This window comes from Rhinoraja longicauda, chromosome 18, assembly GCF_053455715.1.
Source record: "Rhinoraja longicauda isolate Sanriku21f chromosome 18, sRhiLon1.1, whole genome shotgun sequence".
NCBI classification, from domain to species: Eukaryota; Metazoa; Chordata; class Chondrichthyes; order Rajiformes; family Arhynchobatidae; genus Rhinoraja; species Rhinoraja longicauda.
Window position 1 is genome coordinate 30,948,758 of NC_135970.1, and position 17,203 is coordinate 30,965,960.

Sequence of the window (17,203 nt, forward strand, 5' to 3'; positions counted from 1 at the left end):
GGGGTGGCATTGGCAGGCCTAACCGAGGTAGCAGCCAGGGGTGGCACAGCAGGCCTAACCGAGGAAGCATCGGGGCAAGCGGTGTAGGCCGTGGGTGACTTCGGCAGTCCAGCCTGGCAGTGGTTCATCGGTCCATCCGCTATCACCAATATCCGTTATAAAGAGATCCGTAAAAACAAGGGTTTACTGTATGATAATTTTGACATAGTTACACATCCTCCTCAGAGAAGACACAATTTTTAAACATTTTAGTTCTTGTAGCTTCCGTCCAACATATATTTTCTGATGAATGAAGCCTCTTATTAAACAAACATACGGTCATATAAGATGTGAGTAACATTTAAAAATATGACTGCACTACCTTTCTCCTGTGCATTCTTCTGTACATAGTCAGTCAAGTTGTCACACCCATTTCTGAAATCTTAAACATACCAAAAATTAAATTAGAATCTACTTACGTGATTTAGATTTGATCAAAACACGATTTGTTCCAATTTCTCTCCCAATCCAATGCCAAACAGAGTCGATCAGGCACATTTTATAAATTGCACACTTTGGTGTGTTGCTTAAAATGATGTGTGCTCAAAGATCATTCTGAAATGAATAACAAGATTTTGAAAACAGGTTAATAATTACAGGATGTTTTATTCTTTACACGTTTTTTTAATTTCATATTTCTTCATGTAATACCTCAACTTCTGAATTTATTATTTCATCCAGTGTTCTCTTCTTTCTACAGTTTAAAGTCTTTTAAAATTTGTAATAACGGATAGAAGAGCAACAATTTGCCAATGCTGGACTATTACTGTAAATATTCAAACTTTAGCTGTCAGATAGCGTCCTGCTGCCAACATGCTAATAACAGATATCGTTTTATCCTTCTGCCAAATTCTCTCTGCCAAATTCATTCTGTTCCCCTATTGAATAGTTACTTGAGAAAAAAATCCACAGACATGACCTAGGCAAACTTCCATCATCATCGCAAAATCTGGAAATTGTTATGGCTTGACAAACAACTCAAATAAATGTCTTCAAATTTCTAAAGTTTGTTTTTATACTCTCACTGAATACATGCGAGTTAATTTTCAATTTAACAATGTCATGGTGTCAATTCATGTCTATGAAATCACTGCAAAAATAGTTCAGCATTCCTTATGTTAATGAGTTCATTGGGAAAATTAAAACTACATATCCAAAAAAGCAAACGTCCTGCATTTAGTGGGATAAAACAAATGATGTAATTGTTAATTTTCAGTGCCTTTCTGAAAATGTGGTATCACAACTTGAGAACAGAAGAGTTTCAAATTGGTGCACAACAATAATTGTCATTGCCTAAACACAAGCATCTTCTATTCTGTCAGACAGAAAGGTTTACACTTCCAGTCCGAGAAATTTCAGTACTCTGAAATAATACTTTCCCCACTTCTGAAACTGTAATCAGATCTCTGTTAAACCACATTCTTTAGAAAGGTTAGGTCCGCCATCTCATGCAATGACTAATTTCCTGCCACTAACTAATGAGGAACGTGCAGAGACAAAGAACTGCAAATGCTGGAATCTTGAGCAAAACTTGAGGAACTCAGCAGGTCAGACAGCATCTGTCGATGGAATGGACAAACAATATTTCTGATTCAGTCCAAAGAAGGGTCCCGAACCAAAACATCATCTGTGTATTCCCTTTACAGATGCTGCCTGACCCAGAGTTCCTACAGGACTTTGTGTTTTGCAACTATTAGGCAATATATTCTCTCTCCCTTCCTGGACCTGCCCAGAATACAATCTCGACAATGAAAAAGCAGTGCTTTAACCTTTTGCACAACTCAGTCCCAAACAGGAATTTAGCACTATTATAATAACGTTTAGTAAATTGCTTGGGTACATGATATACTAAATATTGACTGAATAATTATACAATACAAGTTTCTGCTGGGGACATACATTCACCAATAGTCCAGTGGCCACATAACTATCACAGCTAGGAATTAAAGATTCCTTTGCTGCAGCTTTCCTGATGTATATTGAACAATGGGTATTAGGTTTAGGTTTATTATTGTCACATGTACTGAGGTGCAGTGAAAAGCTTGATCTGAATATTTCTTATTACATCTTGTTTGAAATGTTTTTGAATAGAGTATATTTTGAAATTTTTAAAAGCTTGAGCTATGCCAAGTTTGCTTCGCTTGGTCACAGGACACCTGGTATGGCGAGAGGGAATAAAAAATGAGTCAAGATTTCAAACTCCAATTGCTAACCTTCTCTTTCAGGCGAAGCTGGATATCTAATTTGTCTCAACCTTTTAAAGGCTGCTGATACTGCTAGCAGCATTCACAAGCTTGCCAGTGAAACCAGTCAATCCAATTATCAACTGTCTATGGGTTAGGGACAAAAATAATGGTAGAGAAAAGGTTATTCAGAAAAACATTTTTACATAGTTACTGCATCCAAAATGGCAGAGACAGTATAAATTGCAAGTAAATTAAAATTGCAGCAGAGGATCTGCCATCTGGCCCATTTAATCTCTATTGTGACCTGATCAGTATTATCCGCTTCACTACTCATATGGTCAATATTATAGGCCCTCTCAATTGGTTCCACTCATCGCTAAACATTCTCAAGACTGAAGTATGATCAAGGCACTTTGGGCTTATCGATGCAGTCGAGGCAACCTCCATTAAAATCAATCAACCGGTGACAAAATAAATTGAGATGCAACCAGATTAAATTATATTATAACTTCTATAAAGGGATATAGGTATACACATGCAAGGGAGAAAGTTAATAGGGCATTGGAGAAAAACAGTTTTATCGTGGACCAACAGGATTATTCTTTCAACGAGCCAGTAGTAATAGATTTTTTTTAACATAACATGGCATTCTTCTTGGAACAATTAAGTTTCTGGAGGTAATGGAAGTGTAAAGGATCATCACTGGTTCCAACGTGATGTTGCACCTGTAACGTGTAGTAAAAGGACCAGATATACAGATTTAAGTGATGTGCCAGATACAGGCAAAACATTTTGCATGCAGAGTGGTTATGAACCCACTGCTGGCGAGGTTGATGGAAACCGAATCAATTTAGAATTTAGTTTAGTTTAAAGATACAGCATGAAAACAGGCCATTCGGCCCACAGTCCATGCCGACCATCAATCACATCAGTTCTATGTTATCCCACTTACACATCCACTCCATACACACCAGGGGCAATTTACAGAGGCCAAATAACCAGCCTTTGAGATGTGAGAGGAAACGGGCACGCAGAGGAAACCCATGCAATCATAGTGAGAACGCGCAAACTACACACATACAGCATCCGAGGTCAGGATCAAACCCAGGTTTCTGGCCCTATGAGGCAGCAGCTCTACCATCTGTGTCATCCCATTCCTTTAAAAAAAAATTTGGACGGGCACTTCAGTGAAAATAGTTTGGAGGGTAAAGAAAGAACATTCAGAAAGAACAGTTGGTGCTTCCCCAGTACCAATTAGTGCTGCAACCTTGATTTATGCGCTTATGACTTTGCAGTGGGATTTGAATTCCAAATTGTCTCAAAATTATGAAAAGAACTTTGTTACAGACAAAGCCTAATATCAGACAGACATCAACTGTAGCGGCCAGCTTTATGCTTCCTTATAAAGCCCCAAAGCTTACCATTTGACGAAGGTGGTTCTTGACTCAAATAACAACAACAAAGAGATCTTCACGATGTGCCGTTAGTTAGTTGTTTATTGAAGCAAAATACAAAACAGATTAGTATATATCCCGTCGTTTACTTGTTTGTTTGCAGTAAGAACTTAGTTTCTCACCGACACTCCTTCGTATCCTGTTATATAACTAAAACCTTATGTTGGTTTTAGTAATTGGGAGTGTCTAAAGGGGAGGAGGCTAGTGTGTCGACAGAGGTTGTGGGTCAGTTTAGACTCGGAGGATGGTGAGCATACAGTTCTTTACCACGCGCTCGTACCATGCGCTCGTACCATGCGCTCGCACCAGCTATATTTGTAAGAACCATACGGTAATAACTGCAAGAATTTCTAGATATTGTTTGAAGAAGAAACAGTTGATAAAGTACGGAAACTGATTTATTACTCTATGATTTGTGCTACTTTAATAAAACCAATTAATGAAGAAAAGGAGTTTGGAAGATTCGTTTTGTCATATCAGGGTGCGATGTGTGCGTAAGCTATAACTACATTTCATCCCCGAGAAGTAATGGCTATCGAAGTGGGATTTCGAGATGGTATAGAAACTGCCATTACACATGGCAATAATGTATCAAAAGTCAAACCACACCATACATAGATTTTGTTTTTGCAATTTTTATCAAAAGCGTTCACAAGAAACATGTTTAATTGATTGTGGCTGATCAGCTATGATCACATTGAACGGCGGTGCTGGCTCGAAGGGCCAAATGGCCTACTCCTGCACCTATTGTTTATGTATCTATGTATTACTTTATAATGACAGAACTTACAGGTGGGACTTTAATCTATTAATTCCTTTTATTTTCAAAGCATAACGTTGACCAGCTTAGCCCACCACAAATATTTAAAACAAAATATTACTCAATGGACTCTGCTCACAAGTGTTTTCATTTTACTGTGTCAACAGTGTTTCTGGCAAGCTTGTATCATCCTGTCCTTCTTGATATTCCAGCAATTTCTGTAAACATCAGACTTTGAAACATGTTTTAAAAATTATAAAGATTATTTAAGATTGACTTAATTTGTTGTACATAATGTTGCTAAGCAGAGTGCAAAAAAATCAAAGTTTTCATATTGTATTCGAAGTGTAAATGTCGCATGAAATGCTTTGACGAGGTATGTGAGATTGAAACAACAATGCCGTAGGGTCATTAGTGGCTGTCCTGTAGTCATGAACTAAGATAGCTGATGATAGACACAAAAAGCTGGAGTAACTCAGCGGGTCAGGCAGCATCTCTGGAGAAAAGGAACAGGTGACATTTCAAGTCGAGACCCTTTTTCAGATTGGATGGCTGATGATGGATGGACTGAGGCATATTCTGGTTGCATAAACTGCATTACCACATATTTTACACATAAGCATTATCTATTATAATTGGATGTTATGAAATAAATATTAATAGAATTAAATTTCTCTGAGGATATTTGTGGTATTTTTGTACCATTTTGAATGGTGAAACTGGCCCTTTAAGATACTGACTGAATAAATATCTGTGAAACTAAGCAAATACCCCATTTGTTGAGCTCAGTATTACCTTGCTAAAGGAAAGTAATGTATTGCAAATTGCAATCAAATTTAGAAAAACTTCAAAAACAATTATCACATCTGATATCAATACCATAGAAATAACTTTTTGTCACAGACACTAATGTTTTAACTAAAATAAAACCCTATCATCCTGAACAAGGGAGGGAAGATAACAAAGTGTATAAAACATTATTGCAGTCACATGAATGTTGACCTCTTCATTCCAATGAAAATTGAGGAAAGAAATGCAACTTTCATTTTGGCTCAAACATAAATGAGCATTGTTCTCAGCAAACGTTCCAAGTGGAAATTTCAACAATAGAAAGCCAAATTTGTATGGCCACCACTTTGCCAGTCAGTATGCAACCACCTGATTTTCTTCTTCATCAACTTTGGGCAGAGGATTTTATAGAATAACTAATTTACACCAGTGGTAAAGTTAAATGTTCCATAAGGGCGGTCACGGTGGCGCAGCGGTAGAGTTGCTGCCTTACAGCGAATGCAGCGCCCCGGAGATCTGGGTTCGATCCCGACTACGGGTGCTGTCTGTACAGAGCTTGTACGTTCCCCCCGTGACCTGCGTGGGTTTTCTCCGAGATCTTTGGTTTCCTCCCACACTCCAAAGACGTACAAGTGTGTAGGTTAATTGGCTTGGTAAATGTAAAAGATTTCCCTAGTGTGCGTAGGATAGTGGGGATCGCTGGTCGGCACGGACCCGGTGGGCCGAAGGGCCTGTATCCACGCTGTCTCTCTAAACATAACATTTTTATTAAAAATGGTACACAAGTCTCTGTAGGTTTGGAACTTGTACCTCATGAGGCCCAGAACAAAGTTAGAGCATTAAGCATCACAAGAGGGTAGCATTCTGGTTGGCGTCTTTTGTCTACTGGTTACACAGTTAAATGAACACTTCGAAGAGGATGCCCACATTGGGTAATGATAAATTGAGACTCATTTATATCACCTACCCAAGATTCCACTCAGGACAATGTACTAGGCTCCATTTTATTTTTTATATGCTCTGATGATCTGGCTGATGCAATTAAATTAGCGTTATGCCATTGCAGTTCCATCCAAAAGCAAGATCATATTGATACAAGGCAATATTGATAATTCCTTAAAAGATGAACAAATAATCTGCTAACTTTAGTGGAGAAATCTAATTCAATGTCTCTAATTGCTACTGATAGTTTAATTTCTTAATGCAAAACTGATATCTGCCCCTTGATGGGAAAAATATATAATAAAATACCCCGAAATAAAAGCAAAAAAGTGGACATCAACCTCAGGAAAGTACAAAATTGCCATCAGCTTTACTTTCTATAAACCTTATGAAGATGCTGTTACAATACTCTGGGATCGTGCTTGACAGATTAGGAAGGAAATCCCATCACTTGTTACTGCCTCACACTCCAATGACATAGTCTTAGATTTAATTAATCAGTGCCCGTAGTCAAAACGTTTCATTTTATGTTGAAAAGAATTGATCAGATTGCGAATGACTTCCAGGAGATTACAAGATCTATCAGTATTTATATTTTTTCATTAAAGTGAATTGAAATTGCACTCTCTCCTCCAATATAAATAGTCCAAACCTTGGAATTATGCAATTTTGGGGTTTGGAGCAGTTTATAGGTTTCATATGCAGTGACATTTTCTGCTATGAATTAGAAATAATGTATCAAAAAAGCTGCCAACACTGACACCATGGTAACAACGAGGTTATGAAATTATAATAATAATAATAATAATAATACATTTTATTTATATAGCGCTTTTCATATACTCAAAGACGCTTTACAGAGATTTTGAGAACATAGGGAAATTAATAAATAGATAAATAAGTAAATAAATAAATGAACAGAGAAAGGAGACAGTAGGTGAGGTGACCTTCAGTGGTTGAAGGCAGTACTGAACAGGTGAGACTTCAGCGATGTTTTGAATGTGGTGAGTGTGGGGGAGTCTCTAACGGTTTGGGGTAGTGAGTTCCATAGGGTGGGAGCAGCGATGGAGAAAGCCCTGTCCCCCCAGGATCTGAGTTTAGTCCGGATGTGGGGGGATAGGAGATTGGCAGCGGCAGAGCGGAGGGTGCAGGTGGGAGTGTGCCTGTGGAGGAGGTCGGTCAGGTAGGATGGGGCCAGGTTATGGAGGGCTTTGTAGGTTATGAGGAGGATTTTGTACTGGATTCTCTGGGGGATGGGGAGCCAGTGGAGTTTATAAAGGACGGGGGTGATATGGTCACGGATCGAGGTGTGTGTGAGTAGACGGGCAGCGGAGTTTTGAATGTATTGAAGTTTATTGATGATTTTTGAGGGTGCGCCATAAAGGAGGCTGTTGCAGTAGTCCAGACGGGAGGTGATGAAGGCGTGGATGAGGGTTTCTGCAGCTGTGGAGGAGAGGGATGGACGGAGACGGGCAATGTTTTTGAGGTGGAAGAAGGCTGTCTTTGTGATGTGTTTGATGTGTTTGTCGAAGGAGAGGGTTTGATCAAGGATGATTCCAAGATTCCGGATGTGAGGTGAGGTGGATACTGGGAGACCATCAATGTTGAGGATGAAGTTTTGGGTGGATTTGGTGAGCATTTTTGGACCAATGATGACGATTTCAGATTTGTTGCAATTGAGTTTGCAATTATCATGTTAGTTTGGCTCTGTATCATTACCAGCTCCTCTCTAACCTCAGCCCATTCTCCGTTTGCTCATATCAACATGAACGGACTGAGTTTGTGCGTTAATAATGACCCAACCTCAAACCTCAGGGCATTGAAAGCAGCCAAAAACACATCTTTAATGATGCAGCTTCCACAAGTATGCATTATCCTGATCAAAGCCTGTGAAAATGCCAAGAAAGCTACATATTACATTGTAGACCATTTTGCAGAGTTCATATACAAAGCAGATATGATCGACAAGCAAAACAGGACCACAATTTTACTAAAAACATAAGGATGTCCACTGGAAATTAATTTTTGTACAGCATGAATGGATCAAACTGTGTGATTCAGTAATTTCAGCTCTTCTGCTAATATTTTAAATGTTATTGTACATTATGGAAATAAAATGGCATTTCCACCTTGCATTTCACTCTTGGCATGAAAGACTATTATATGTGTCATTAGCAATTGGGATCAATATTGTAAACCTTGTACCACGGCAAAAAATTATTGACTAATAAATTAAGGATGAACAATGAATGTTTAAAAAGAGTTGCAAAAAATCAGAATTGATTCAACACATCAAACCACAGAGAGCAACAATCAGAAAGCATTCAAATGACATGTTGCACAACCAGAACAGTAGAGCACAAGTCAGGAGCTATTCATACTCAACCGTACACTGGTTACACTGCATCCAGTTTAAGAAATGGATCAAATATTTAAGCATTGAGGCAGTACCCAAAATATAACCTCCAGGCTGGTTGTAGTGTTAGGGGTTTGTGATATAACATTTTGGCATTGCAATGCGACAAGAGGTGATTGTAATAAGAGTTGGAACATTAGTAATAGAAAAACAGGTATTGGTATATTATTGTCACATGTACAACAATACAGTCTTGTTTGCATGCCCTGCAGTCAAATTATACAATACACAAGTATAATCATGCCATACACAAGTACAACAGGAAGTGCAAAGGAAAAATTACAAGAGTGCAGAATATAGTTACAGAATATAGAGTGCAGAATATAGTTACAAGGCCCACAATGAATTAGGTTGGAAGATTGGGGCTACACCCTAGCAAATCGGTAGTATGAAGTGTAGATTGAATCAGTGGTGGGGAGGCTAATCTGTGTGATGGACTGGGCTATATCCACAACTCCCTGCAATTTCTTGCGGTCTTTGGCACAGCTGTAACCAAACCAAGCTGTGAGGCAAACAGGATGTTTTCTATTTATTCACAAAATGCTGGAGTAACTCAGCAGGTCAGGCAGCATCTTGGGAGAGAAGGATGTTTTCTATGGTGCATCTGTTGAAGTTGGTAAGAGCTGCAGGAGACAGGGCAACATTCTTTAATCTTCAGAGGAAGTAGAGGTATTGATGTGCTTTATTAGCCATAGCTTCAATGTGGATGGTCCCGAACAAACTATTGGTGATATTTATGCCTAGGAATTTGAGGCTATCAACCATCTCCACTTCGGCACCATGATGCCGATTGAGGCATGTATTCCACTGTGTACCCTTTCAAGCCTGTTCTACCTTTCAATATGACCATAACTGATTCTTTGCCTCTTCCACTTTCCCACCTGATCCCCATATCCTCTGATTATTTTATTATCTGAAAATAAATTGAATTCAGTCTTTAATACTTACAAAAAAACCTTCCATAGGCCTTTGAAGTAGGGAAGACCAAAGATTTACAAGAATATGTAAACACATTTATTTTCATCTCAGTCCCAAATGACCAACCATGAAACTGCAGAGTAGAAATCTTAGCTGCTCCACCAACAACAATTGGATTCCTGACATGTTGATTCATTTCATGCATACATACATCAACATTTTAACTAAGCCCACTACCTTTCTCTCACATGGCCTCAAATAACCTGCTGGAGTAACTCAGTGGGTCAAGCAACATCAATGGGGTCGGGGGGAGGGGGGGAATTGTCAATGTTTCAGGTCAAAATCCTGCATCCGGACTAAGAATAGAGAGGGAAGATGGCCAGTATAAAAGTGGAGATGGAGCGGTAAGCCAGTGGATGATTGGTGGACAGTTGAAAGATGAAGAATAACGAATAGATGGAGGCAGAGAGTAGAATACTAAAAAATATTTTTATAGTGTTACCTACCCAACACACTGCAATGGAGATGATTGTGAAAACCTCAGTTTCGTGGGGAAATTACAATAGAATAAGTAACCCCTATTAAGATTTTTTTGATCTTTTAAACATCCTTACTTGTTGATCATGTTGTTAGGTAAGTAGAGATTAGCTATTCCACAGTAATTTATTTGTTAAAAACTCAGGGTTTCCAAATCATCTGGACAATTGACATATTTTAAACATGTGCAAATTTATAACTGTGTTACTTGTGCACGGTAGTTGCACTCAATTGATTTCACTAATAAAAACCAATGTTTCCACCCTTCCCCAAGTCGTACATAACTCTTTAATAATAAACACAAGAATGGAAACATACTAGGCCTGTCAGCATCAATGGCAAGAAACTACTCATTAGCATTTTGGCTGGGGTCCTGTCATTTCTAGTCTTGCTTTTCATGTAAAACTTCAACTCACATATTTCATTTATTACATGTTCTATATACAGGTTACTTAATGATTTCCAGGGAACATATGCGATGCTTTGATAGGAAACACTTACTTCTAAATGATAAGATTCTGCTTTACTGCATTCCATGGGATGCTCCCTCAAGAGGTCTGATATTTCAGGAGAGAGTATAACAGTGGTTTTAAACTAAGGTAATTATCACAATTACAACTTATTTCAAGTTTACAATCTAGCTTTGGATATCATTTTCTATTAAATAATTAAAATACAATTGATGGTGTATTTTGGCCAAACCATTATTTTTGTGCAAAATGCAGTCTCAAAAATTGTCACAGTATTTTTTGCTTTTGCTTAGGGTTTTCACTTTAAAAAATACCTATAAACAAAATGCCAAATGCTTTCAAGTCTCAGATGAAGTTGCCTCAGCTTGGCATCAACGCTAGTCTTGCTTTGTCATTCAGCATTCTTGGCAAACTGACTAAATATTCTCACCCTATTGCTTCCAGTGCCAGGTCAGTTCTCACTACATCTTCTGGCCACATTTACACTCAAACAGGTTCACATTTGTGACAACAGTATGTGACATTAAAATCCTTAGAGTCATAGCGTGATACAGTGTGGAAACAGGCCCTTCGGCCCAACTTGCCCACACCGGCCAAGATGTCCCAGCTACACTAGTCCTACCTGCCTCCTTTTGGTCCATATCCCTCCAAACTTGTCCTATCCATGTATCTGTCCAACTGTTTCTTAAACGTTGGGATAGTCCCAGTCTCAACTACCTTCACTGGCAGCTTGCTCCAAACACCCCCCACCCTTTGTATGAAAAAGTTAGCCCTCAGATTCCTATTAAATCTTTTTTTACCCTTCACCTTGAACCTATGTCCTCTGGTCCTCGATTCTCCAACTATGGGCAAGAGACTCTGTGCATCTACTCGATCTATTCCTCTCATGATTTTATACACCTCTATAAGGTCACCCCTCATCCGCCTGCGCTCCAAGAATAGAGACCCAGTCTATTCAACCTCTCCCTATAGCTCAGACCCATGTCCTGGCAACATCCTTGTAAATCTTCTCTGAACCCTTTCGAGCTTGACAACATCTTTCCTATAACATGGTACCCAGAACTGAACACAATACTCCAAATGAGGTGTCACCAACACCAACATGGCCTCCCAACTACGATCCTTGTAACACTGGGAAGTTTAACCACTTAACTGTGTGATATAACAGAAAGAGTAAGGCAAATAATTCATGTGTGACTAAACATTTAACAGCAAATTCAGTCAGAAGTACTCTGGTACAAGAGAAAAATTAAATAATTTTCAAAATGTAATCGAGCGGCAAGGTGGTACAGTGGTAGAATTGCTGCCTTATAGCGCTGGCAGAGTTTGATCCTGAATATGGGTGCTTGTCTGTATGGAGTTTGTAAGTTCTCCCCATGACCGCATGAGTTTTCTCCGAGATCTTCGGTTTCCTCCAATACTCCAAAGATGTACAGGTATGTGGGTTAATTGGCTTGGTGTATGTGTAAATTGTCCTTGGTATGTGGGATAGTGTTAATGTGCGGGGATCGCTGGTCGGTGCAGACTCGGTGAGCCGAAGGGTCTGTTTCCACGCTGTATCTCTAAACTAAACTAATCAATATTGACAATTTTTTTAATATAAATATTTTTCTATCCATTTCAATCTTATCCATTATTTCTAATCCAATAGTGTAGACTACTTAATCTGTAGAAGAGTCCCTATCTGCAACATCATCTGTCCATGTCCACCAAAGATGCAACCTGACACGCTAATTTATTCCAGCAGTTTGTGTTTTGCTCAAGATTCTAATATCTGGAGTTCCTTATGTCTATTTAATCTGTTGGTTGAAGAACTTTGTCATTACTTGTACTGCTCACACACTACAGGTCCCTTGTAGCAAGTCCACACTGGATTAAATGCTTGATTATACAGAATATGTTCATAAGTCTCTTAAAAACTCTTGTCAATGTCCAATATAGTCACATTAGACATTGTGACATGTATAATGTTACAACACAGGCATTTATTCCTCATTTCAAATTGCCTTTGAGAAGATGAAAGCCAGTTTCTTAAACTGCTACAGTCTACATTGAAGGTACTCCTACAGTGTTAATAGAAAAGAATTTCATTACTTTGAACAGGTATTGAAAGATTGACACTTACCCCAAATCAAAATGACAACAATCTTGATTGAAGAATTTGAAAGGATGGCTTTTGCATCCACTTGCTAGCCGTGTATTTCTAAGAGCTCAGGGGCTGTTAAAGAAACACGGATGAATTATTGCACTGCACCACTTAGATGGTAATCTTAACAAAACTATAATATTAGTATTAGAGAGCGTTAATATTTAAGCCAGTGTTTATGGCGCAAATAAAATAGGCTACATGATGCAGCTGATTGATGTTAAAACTGTTGTTAAAACTGTATTCAATTAGACCTGCTCTTTTCACAGTATTCAAGTGGCTGATGTGGCTGATGTAAGCATGCTTCTCACCAAAATGTGATGGTGGTGGTATTCAATAATGGTAATGTCATTGGATATTATGGGAAGGATATATTATTTCTTGTTAGAGCAGTCATGGTATAACTATCCATACAAGTGCTATCAGTTCAAACATGGATACTACCAATGTCTGGCTACATGTAGACAAGAGCAAAAAAACAAAGTGCTGGACAAATTCAGCAGGCCAGACAGCATCTGCTGAGGGAAATGAACAGTATGAAAAGGGGTCCCACCAGTAATGTTGCTAATTTTCCTCTACTGATGCGGCCTGGCCTTTTGAGTTCCTCCAGCCATTTGTTTTTTGCTCAAGATTCCATCATCTGGATTATCTAATGTCCCAATGTAGGCAATGGCTGTTTAATTGCCTGACAGGCTGTAAAGAGAACTAACGATTGCACAATTTGTCATCATCACCACTTATCCTATGATGAAGAGATATTCATTGTTGAAGAAGCTGAAAGATGTATCTGAAAGATGAAAGACGCATCATGTGCACTGTCCCAAGGAAATAATGCAACTATATATTAAGGCCCAGATAATAGACTTCTGTGGGGATTACAGAGATGTGGCTGCAGAAGGAACAGGACTGGGAACTGAACACTCAGGGTTACACATCCTATAGAAAGGACAGGCAGGTGGGCAGAAGAGGTGGGGTAGCTCTGTGGTGAGGGATGGAATTCAGTCCCTTGCGAGGGGTGACATAGGGACTGACGACATAGTCACTGTGGATAGAGTTGAGGAATTGTAAAGGTAAGAAGACACTAATGGTAGTTATCTACAGACCCCCAAACAGTAGCCTGTATATAGGGTGTAAGTTGCAGCAGGAGTTAAAATTGACATGTAACAAAGGTAATGCCACTATAGTTATGGGGGATTTCAATATGCAGGTAGACTGGGAAAATCAGGTTGGTTCTGGACCCCAAGAAAGGGAGTTTGTAGAGTGCCTCCGAGATGGATTCTTAGAGCAGCTTGTTCTAGAGCCTACCAGAGAGAAGGCAAATCTGGAATTAGTGTTGTCCAATGAACCAGATTTAATAATCGAACTTAAGGTAAAGGAACCACTTGGAGGTAGTGACCATAATATTAGTTTTAATCTGCAATTTGAGAGGGAGAAGGTTAAACCAGGAATGTCAGTGTTGCAGTTGAACAAAGGGGACTTTGAAGGCATGAGAGAGGAGCTGGCCAAAGTCGAATGGAAAAGGATCGTAGCAGGAATGACGGTGGAACAGCAATGGCAGGAATTTCTGGGCATAATCCAGAAGATGCAGGATCATTTCATTCCAAAGAGGAAGAAAGATTCTAAGGGGAGTAACAGGCAACCTTGGCTGACAAGGGAAGTTAGAGATGGGATAAAACTAAAAGAAAAGATGTATAAGATAGCAAAGAGTCGCAGGAAGCCAGAGGAGTGGGTAACTTTCAACGGACAACAGAAGATAGCAAAAAGGGCAATACAGGCTGAAAAGATGAGGTACGAAGCTAAGCTGGTCAAGAATATAAAGAAGGACAGTAAAAGCTTCTTTAGGTATGTAAAGAGAAAAAGATTAGTAAAGACAAATGTGGGTCCGTTGAACGCAGAAACGGTTGAAATTATTATGGGTAACAAGGAAACGGCGGAAGATTTGAACAGGTACTTCGGATCTGTCTTCACTAAGGAAGAGACAAACAATCTCCCAGATGTACTAGTGGACAGAGGAACTAAAATAAATTTGCATTAGGCGAGAAATAGTATTGGGTGGACTGATGGGACTGAAGGTTGATAAATCCCCAGGGCCTAATGGTCTGCATCCCAGGGTACTCAAGGAGGTGGCTCAAGAAATCGTGGACACATTGGTGATCATTTTTCAATGTTCAATAGATTCAGGATCAGTTCCTGTGGATTGGAGGGTAGCTAATGTTACCCCACTTTTCAAGAAAGAAGCGAGAGAGAAAACAGGGAATTACAGACCAGTTAGCCTGACATCGGTGGTGGGGAAGATGCTGGAGTCAATTATTAAAGAGGTAATAACGGTGCATTTAGACAGCGGTAAAAGGATTGGTCGAAGTCAGCATGGATTTATGAAGGAGAAATCCTGCTTGACTAATCTTCTGGAATTTTTTGAGGATGTGACAATTAAAATGGATGAAGGAGAGCCAGTGGATGTAGTGTATCTAGACTTCTAGAAAGCCTCTGATAAGGTACCACACGAGAGGTTGGTGAGCAAAATTAGAGCCCATGGTATTGGGGGTAGGGTATTGACATGGATAGAGAATTGGTTGGCAGACAGGGACCAAAGAGTAGGAATAAACGGGTCGTTTTCAGAATGGCAGGCAATAGAGAGTGGAGTGCCACAAGGCTCGGTGCTGGGGCCACAACTATTTACAATATATATTAATGATTTGGATGATGGAATTAGAAGTAACACTAGCAAGTTTGCGGATGAAACATAGGTGGGTGGCAGTGTGAACTGCGAAGAGGATGTTAGGAGGTTGTAGGGTAATTGGACAGGTTGAGTGAGTGGGCAGATGCATGGCAGATGCAGTATTATGTAGATAAATGTGAGGTTATCCACTTTGGCGGCAAAAATAAAGAGGCAGATTATTATCTCAATGGTGTCAGATTAGGTAAGGGGGAAGTGCAACGAGACCTTGGTGTCCTCGTACACCAGTCACAAAAGTTAGCGTGCAGGACCAGCAGGCAGTGAAGAAAGCTAATGGCATGTTGGCCTTCATAACGAGAGGATTTGAGTACAGGAGCAAAGAAGTCCTTCTGCAGTTGTATAGGGCCATGGTGAGACCACATCTGGAGTATTGTGTGCATTTTTGGTCTCCTAATTTGAGAAAGGACGTCCTTGCTATTGAGGTAGTGCAGCGTAGGTTCACGAGGTTAATCCCTGGGATGGAGGGACTGTCATATGAGGAAAGTTTGGAAAGACTAGGCTTGAATTCACTGGAGTTTAGAAGGATGAGAGGGGATCTTATAGAGATGTATAAAATCATAGGACTAGACAAGCTAGATGCAGGAAAAATGTTCCCAATGTTGGGGAGTCCAGAACCAGGGGACACAGTCTAAGAATAAATGGGAGGCCATTTAAAACTGAGGTGAGAAGAAACTTTTTCACCCAGAGAGTTGTGAATTTGTGGAATTCTGCCACAGAAGACAGTGGTGGCCAATTCACTGGATGAATTTAAAAGAGAGTTAGATAGAGCTCTAGGGGCTAGTGGAATCAAGGGATATGGGGAGAAGGCAGGCACAGGTTACTGATTGTAGATGATCAGCCATGATCACAATAGATGACGGTGCTGGCTCGAAGGGCCAAATGGCTTCCTCCTGCACCTATTTTCTATGTTTCTATGTAAGATATGACTGCTGACAGTGAAAGAGCTTCCCCTTTTATTTCAATTTTATTCGGGCTCCTTGATAGCACAAAACCCCCTCAACATTAATGGCAGTCACTTTCACCTCAATGCTATTACTTATCCATATTCACATTTGAACCAAGGCTGTAATGAGATCTAGTGGAATATATTCAACCATTCGATGAACAGATTTTTGCCAAGTGCTGCTTGATAGAACTGTCAACACCTCCATTCTTTTGCTGATGTTTGGCAGTAGATTAATTAGCCAAAATAAATGGTTCTGCTTTACAATAGAGTATAACGAGACAACATTCCACACTGCAGCGTAGATGTTACAATTGGAATTGCTTGGCTTGAGGACCTGGCTAGTGTAGCAGAACATATCTATAACAGAGGCCATGACAGTAACAGTCTCTGTCATGGCCCAGAGTTATTACGATGCAGAATTGATCAAATTAGCTGAACATTAGGTTCTATAATTGTAGAGAACCTGAAAAAGAGGATGTGATGCATTATCTTCTAGATACTTCTGGTTAATAAAGACAACAAACACTTCAGTCTTGTTTTTTGCCTGTTTCTGCTGGCTCTGCCTTCGTTCGAAATAGCAGTTGTTACAGGTACATTGTTAACAAGAAGATCCAATAGGAGTTTTGGCTCTCATGTCACTTCATTTACCTATTGCTGCCGGTACATTTTTGGCAACTAGGTCTTCATGATTCTGTCAGCTCAGTCAGTAGTGGTACTGATAAATCACACACAGTGATGAATTTTGAGCAGGAATATATTTTGTACGGAGTGTCAGGACAGAGGGTAACGAGATATGGAAGTGTACAAAGAACATGTAAGGTGTGAAAAGAGCAGATCAAAGTAGACGATGATCAAGGAAATGT

At 39.5% G+C, this 17,203-nt stretch overlaps 1 protein-coding gene across 5 annotated transcripts in view; it reads right to left on the reverse strand.

The window, feature by feature from the left end:
- Window positions 1–17,203, reverse strand: part of dagla (diacylglycerol lipase, alpha) — a 167,450-nt gene that overhangs the window by 98,938 nt on the left and 51,309 nt on the right. Inside the window, exons 2-4 of one of the 5 annotated variants that reach the window (XM_078415433.1) lie at window positions 12,637–12,729; window positions 10,543–10,598; window positions 459–594 (exon numbers count right to left, since the gene is read on the reverse strand). The exons of 1 other annotated variant lie outside the window; for it this stretch is intronic. The gene's annotated coding sequence lies outside the window, so the exon portion shown is untranslated. Of the gene's footprint in view, window positions 1–458; window positions 595–2,252; window positions 2,327–10,542; window positions 10,599–12,636; window positions 12,730–17,203 lie in introns of those variants that run through there. 3 more of the 5 variants (XM_078415432.1, XM_078415436.1, XM_078415434.1) reach the window with 3 other exon arrangements.